Here is a 7,688-nt window from a genome sequence, read left to right as displayed (position 1 = left end):
TGCTGGCCATTTCCTACAATGGAAACTTGAGGGCCATCCAGTATAATTTTACTGTAATAAATAAAATCTGAAAAAAGCAAACTGTAAGGTGGCAAAGCAGACTGTTTTTCTGAACTGCTTTTCCCTCTGAAATATTTTGTTGGCATGACATACACTGTTTATTGTTTTACATGTCTTTATAGCCTTCAGCCTCTCTCTCTGTCAACACATTACTCTTCAGCTTCATTGTGCTCTTCTGTCTTCTCTGGTGCCGTGGGAACATAAAGCAAATGATTCTACTGTTCCCAGCTAGAAATTGTTTTTCATTATAATTTCAAGAGGGGCTTTGAAGTATCTACTTAGGCTCTCACAGCTAATAAGCAACAAGGCAGTTGCTATGCTACTTGTTGATTAAATGAAAACCAGACCCGATAACATGTCAAATCTTCCTGAGGGAGGTGTTTCTCTTATGGAGATGAGTACTGAACAGTTAAGACCTGAAGTTGTATGTCTAAGGTTAAATGCCTAAACGGTCATTTTAAGCTCTGAAAGCAATGAGCTGGCTATCTGGAGGCAGAGTGTCAGTGGGTGTAAAACGTCACTGACACTTCCCAAGCATTTGGGCACTAGGGGCTTTGAGGACAAAATGTTCGTTTTATATTCTGAGCATTAAAATTGCTAAATTTTCATTTAAGAACTAAATAAAAAAAATTCTTCTTCTGAGGTGCAATGTGACAGAAAATTCTAATGACACCCAGGAGAAGATCCTCAGTTCTGCCAAAACCAAGATATCATATTTATGGCAATAAATAACATGTAATATAACATGAAATAACATTTCATACTTGTCACAGTTTGAAAATTACTTTATGCTGAAAAGCCCAAAATACTATTTATGTTTCTGAAACAGAGTATAGACCTCTAAATTCAAGACATCAGTCTAATCTAAAGCCCAGAATATGTTTAGACATTGGAAGTTTCTCATATATGTTGAAACCCTTAAGTCAGATTTAACACATTCTGAGAGCACTGAGTTTGGAATAAAATAAAAGTCGCAGTGACTTTCACAGTGAAACACAATAAACAGAGGTTCTGGAGCATTAATGGTTTTGTATATTTAATTTAAAATATCATACTTAAAACTGCAACTCTCTTTTTTTTCGTTTGCTGTTGAAAATGGGTAACTCTGCAGCAGAGGATGTGACAGTCATGAAACCAAAGAAGGAATAAGTAAGAGAAAGCATAATTTTATAGCCCAGTGATTTAAGCATTGTTGGAAGAGAATAGAACTGGTTCTGCTCTGTACATCATTTCCTCTTATGTGTGTTTATCTGGTTCAATTGAAATGCAGAAGCAATCTACAGCAGCAGAATAGAAAATGATATTACACCATGTCTCATTTGCTGTATTTTTGGTCCCACACTGTGGTTAGCATGTGAACTGCTTGAGGAGTGGTGAATGTACCTACAAGATAGTGGTTATTGTCTTAGAGATCTGAGTTTAGCTCCCTTAAGCTAAGACGGGCTTTCTTCTGTTCCATTTATTGACAGCAAAACGCTTGATTTTGTAGCTGCTCACAAACCATTAGGGTAGCAAAGATCTGCATTCTGGCTTAACTGAGGAGGAAACATCAATTGCATGTAAACACTGGATGGCAAAATTCAAGGCAAAGAGAGATGCACATTTTTCAAATACATTTCTATCTCCAGCTGGAACAATCAGCCAGCTGCTGTCTGCATGCTCCTCTCCCATGTGTGTTTTCCACCCCTTCTCCAGATTATCTAGCTTTGAGGTGATATATTACTGTCTGTTGTATCATAGGACTTTTTTGGAATGGGGTTCTACACAGGAGTGATCAAGATGTGTTATCTACCAATGTATTTCTTGTATATGATGTGTTAAAGTTTCAATGATTGCCTTAATGCCTTCCCCTGTATACTAGGGAAGAAATAACTGTTCATTATCAATGTGTTGTTAGACAGTAACACTGAAATTTTTCTGAAAATAGCAGTTTCTGAAAGAAAAAATACTTTAGATGTTACAATACTAGCACACTTATTCTATTAATTCGTGCTTTCTGAAAAGGACATGAAAATAGGGAGATTACCCTAGGGCAGTAGTGTCCACAGAGACTCCCACTTTATACCTTTATTTCCCCTTCATAAAAGGAAATTATATGCTGGGATAATTTTTTGTTTATTATGTCAGATTTCCTTTATTGTACTTGGCAATTTCATCCAATCTGTGCACTGAAAAAAAGAAATCTTGTATTTCCAAAACAAACAAAAGTTTCAGTTGCATGGTAACCAGCCCACACTAAGGCCTAGAAATATCGCGTCCAGAGGACTCAGGACTTTGCCAAAGAAACAGAGTGCTTTTAACTGATTTCTTCATAAGATAATAACAGTGATTTTAACCACTACATCATACAAAATGATGCTGTAGCCAAATTCTTTACTGCCACTGAAGTCAAGGGAGTTACGTTGTTGGCGAAGGGGATTCCAGCTCTTCCCCAGCAGTTTGTCCTCGTGCAGCCTGAAGAGGGGAGTTTGCCTCCACACAGGGGAGGTCTCACCAGGCCACATGCCTGTTCTGTCGAAAAGGAACTTTACTTTAAAGACACTGTGAACTTTAGAACCATAGAGCAAGAGGGCATAAGAATAAAGGGCATGGGGGGGATGAAGAAAGGCCCCTCAGTGTTTGCCATCCATCTCATATTACAGAGATAAAAAGGCAGACACAGTTGCATGATTTTTCTCTGGGCATTTCATATCGACTTGATAGTTTCAAAGGCTATAGTTACTTTGGCTCCCCTGATGATGTAGAACCACTGGAGATATGTTTCAAGAAGCTGGAAGGAGCCACAAAACTGGTGGAAGTGCCTTGCTGAGTATCATGAGACACGGTTTAACCCCAGCCAGCAACCAAGTACTGTGCAGGCACTCACTCGCTCTTCTCCCCTACCCCAATGGGAGGAGGAGCAGAATCAGAAAGAAAAAATAAAACTCACAGGTTGAGATAAGAACAGTGTAATAAATGATACAAAGTAAAATACAATTAATACTACTAATAAAAAGGAGACAGAGAGATAAAATACAAGAAAAGTAAATGATGCATGACACCACCCACTGACCAACGCCCAACCCATCCCTGAGCACCAGCTGTCTCCTCCCAGTCAACTCTCCCCCAGTTTATGTACTGCTCTCTTAAGCAAGAGAAAAGAAGGTCCTAAACCAAAAACTTCTTCACAGTTCAGTTTGTAATTCATCTTAATGAATAACAAGCTAACAAAGTTTCTTATTCATAGCGTGTGGTTTCTCCATAATCATGAACTTAAGCAAGTGAGCTGACATCAAAGTAATCATTGAGATAGTCTTGATTTTCTGCTTAACATTGAATGCACCTTGGACTACGGCTTTCACATCAATGTTTCATTCAGTTATAGTTTTTGATTCACTTAGATCCTCAACCAACCTTTAATCCACAGACCATGGCTGGGGTAAAAGAGTAGTTACTGTCTATGGCAATGTAGACATTGTGCATTGAAATCAGTATTGGGTGCTTAACAGAGGGAGCTGGAAATACCTGCCATAATACAAAATTTCAAAGAAGGTAAAGATCACCATCATTGCTGGATACATGTTTGAGTGGGCAGGGTACACCTGACTCTCACTACCAAAGTTTGGAGACACTTTTCATTCCAAAGTTGATTCATTTTGAATGATGGAGTCGAAGTGCCATTTTTTCAGTTGTGTTTTCAGCCTGAACACAAACACATGCACACAGAGGCACCTGGTATTCCAGGGGTATGATTCCTCACAAGCATATGAACTCCAGGAGAGAACTGTTAATTACTGGGAGGACTGGTGATTCAGCAGACTGACAGTGGTGAATCTCAGCTGAAATGAGCCATGTTTCATTCACACCTGTTGGTTTGCACTCTACATGTCCCCAGTTTTGTGAGCAACACTTGGTCCTCAGATTTGCCACGGTTCAGTCTGACACACCTGTTTGTGGCAGCCCAACCCACGTGGTCTTTTTGATTGCCCCTCCATCTCTCCTTTTGTCCCAGGTCCTTTACTTACTGCATTTTTGACTCTGTGCTTGTGACAGAAAGAATCTCTTTTGACATTTTCAGGTCTATAAGTTTGTCTCTTGATTTAGGTGTTCTCGCTCTTGCTAACCACAAAAGTACCAACCAGACACAGTCCCAGTAATACATCTAGGCTTGTCCAGTCTGTCTGGACATAAATCTGGATAGCACAAGGTCAATAGTCTCCTGCTCTGTGGTTGTCACTGAAGGATCTATGCTACCCATGCCCTCCAGGGTGGACTATCAGACTTCCAATGATCTAGTTTCAACTGGTGTGGTTGATTGACCGGAAAAATAAGTGGGTGAAACTCAGACTCTTTGATCTAGGTATGGTGCTTTTGCAGCAGATTTGCTGTTGGAATAAGACAGGATTCAAGAGAACCAGCTGGAGTCTGGTATGTAGGATTTTCTGGACTAAAGCCAGGGAGCTTAGTTAATAAGTCAGCAAGACAGGCTGCTTGATCTTCTAATTGGCTGCCAGCTTCAGGCTCTGAGTACCCAGTTACTTATTCAGGGACCAGCACTGAAAAAGATCTGTATTGGTACAGCTTTCATAGTTGGTTTATTCTGCTAAAAGTGGTTGAATTAATATGTCTCTTTGCACATAAAACACAGGTTGCAAGTGGCTTGTGGGCTGCAGAACCTCTGAATCAAACTGTGCCCTTTACTCCATTTGAGCGTCACCATCCTTATAAAGAGCTGGTGTTAAGTTCTGTGTTGTTTTCTCAAGACAATACCAGACCTGAGGTCCAGAAAGCCCTCTGTATTGTGTCTGTCTGAGCTAGAGATAAAACAGCATATGTGATACCAGATGAGACTATTCTGTTCCACAAAATTGTCTACACTCTCAGTAGTTGTGAATCACATACCTGTTGTAATGGGGAACAATATCTGATTGCAAGGGATCCTTCTCTAAGACCTGTCCTACTTGAGTCTTTGCCTTTGGATATTTTGTTTCAGAATTATAGTCTGAGCTGAACCTCACAACCAGGAACCTGTAAGATTTTTTAGGCAATATGAAGTTAAACACCTTGCAAACAGGCAGTTAAATCTGTAGAAAACCTCTTGTAAAGTGCATGCATCAAAAACAGTGCCATTGTGATGTTCAGGCTGAGAAAGGATTTGGGGGAATGCTGCCTTAGGAGAGATTTATGTGTGCCCAGGACACTGAGGTGGGAAAAACAACATTTAAAAGAGAAGCACTGGTCACTCTCCAAACAAGTGTTGAGAACCTACTTCTCAAAACAAGTAAAGAGAGCTTATCAAGAATGATTTTTTGGGGGGTAAAGTGCTGGGTGAAAAAGGCACGAAACTGTTCTAACAGGAACAAACCTCTTCTTGTTTGCTTCTTCCTAAATTCATCTGAATAGATCTTTGTATAATCTGTAAATAAAAGAGATTGGTGAGACACGTGAGTTGAGCATTCATACCTCCTGTAAACTGAAAGAAGCTTCAAGGCTCAATTGTTCTCTAACCAGGAATATCAAAGGAGGCACTGTAGAGAGTCCCTTATGGAACTGAATTCAGAAGAGGCACAAAATCCTTGAGCATGAAATAGAAAAGGGTATAGCTGAATTACCCCTGTGGAAAATCATGGCACTGCAGAATAGAGAAATGAAAGAGCAGGAAAGCCACCATGGTGGTGGCAAGAGAGGCAGAAAATATCTACAACTGTATATGAAATTATGTGGAAAGTAAGGGAAGAAGGGAGGTCATGTAGTCTAGAAGAGAAATTATGACAAACAGGCAATATGTCTGGGCAGCAGGGATGTTGAGGACAAGACTGATTTTGTTGGTACTGTGGAAAAAGAAGCAGCAGGACATTAGGGTGGGAAAAAGGGTGAAAGAAATGAAAGGTGACATGAAGGTTGAGAGCCTGAAAAGAGAAAGAAAATGTTTCAACCTCCAAAGATCCAACAGTGATTATGCAGCTGTCAGCCCTGCCCCTTTAATTAAGTAATTGATTAATTAAAATAAAGCACTTAATCTCTCCATTTACATATTATGCCTCCCACTAACTAGCACTGACTGCAGGGTCCTCCTAAGAAAGCTCCTTCCTATTTGAATTCATGTTGGTTCCCAAACATATTACTTTGTAAATAGGAAATGACAACATTGGCTCGGTGCCCCAGTATCGTGGCAGCATTGCCATATGTCAGTATCATGCTAAACATAGTAAGCAGAAGACCCAACAATATAATTATTGAGGACATCTGTCAGCAGCACAAGCTACATCTGGGATTAGTAGCTGTAATACTGGGAAGACCTAAGAAGCAGAGAGGAAAGTCCTTTTGTGTTGGCTTGGATTTTCAAGAATAGGAGCCAGATCCTCAGCTGGTGTAAATTTAAGCCATTTGAAGAAGCTAATGAATCCCCCATCAACTGATACTAGCTGAGGAACTGACACTGAAAATGAGGCCAATGTCATTAAGTATGAGGTTTAATATTTTCTGTGTGAAGGTAGAATGCCTCAAAACAATCTGAGTTTACAACATGGAAGATCTTTTATTAGTGGAGCCAGCAGGTACAGACTGTCTTTTATCTCAGATCTGAAGGACTGTGGACAAGTCTGGAAAGCTCCTGAAGAATATTAAAAATTCTCTTTAATGTTCCTTGTACATCAAGCATGCGGTAATTTTATATTTCAAATAATTATAGGTAGAAAAAAAAAGAATTTTTGAGCACATTTAATAACACTTGCTAAATTTTCTTCACCCACGGCAGAGTTTATCTTGTAGTCTGCACAGGCAGACTGTCCTGTGAAACCAGTGACACTTACAGATTATACCTATTTATTAATCTGAGGGCAAGCTCCTGTTGGGAAGCCAAGTAGCTGCATTAATGGAATGCTCCTTTTGAGTTAATATCCCCTGTAGAAATCATATAGCCATGTCTGTACCATGCTGTGCTCATTCTGACATGCTGTAGCTCTCAGCAAGCCTTAATATTTCAAACACCAGGTTGTCCTAATATTAGTTATATGGCATCTAGGATGGAGGCTCTCTCTGTTTAAATACATGGCAGAAAGGCTTCACTCCATGCATCTGCACACAAGCCCTGAGGACTTCCAGTCTGCTCCCAGCCCTGTTGTTTGAGCACCAAGTATTTGATGATGAGTTGTATAACTGCCTTTAACAGAGAAGCTGAAGGGATTATGCCTAAGAAATGTTAAGAAGCAGATTTTGGGCAATACCAAGAAAGGTTGCTTTCTGAAGAAAGTGCCTAGTGATGTATTGGATGAGAAATAAAGGAGAAGAAAGGTTAATCTCCCCAGAGAAAAGCTCTTCCTTCGTGTGTCACATGAAACTTTTCACTCATTTACGCTCTGTATTGATCAACAAGGGCATCCTTGCCCCCAAGTCAGGTTTGTAATAAAGAGAAAATGAGCTCGTGTACTGAACTCTCCCCACTTTTTAATTTTTTTTTTTTGCTTTGCAAGATTTCTTTGAGCCCTAAATCCATAACCTATATGTAACAAAGGATTACAATAAAACAGCAGATTACAGAATTGACAGAATGTAAGGTTTGGTTTTTTTCCTTAAACTGAGAAAAATCTTTCCTTATACACTACAAGTTTGGGGGAAATCTAAGAGAGGTATGCCTCTTCACTCATTCA

The sequence above is a fragment of the Corvus brachyrhynchos genome, unplaced genomic scaffold (assembly GCF_000691975.1).
Source record: "Corvus brachyrhynchos isolate BGI_N302 unplaced genomic scaffold, ASM69197v1 scaffold116, whole genome shotgun sequence".
Taxonomy (NCBI): domain Eukaryota; kingdom Metazoa; phylum Chordata; class Aves; order Passeriformes; family Corvidae; genus Corvus; species Corvus brachyrhynchos.
Note: the sequence above shows the minus strand (reverse complement) of the source record.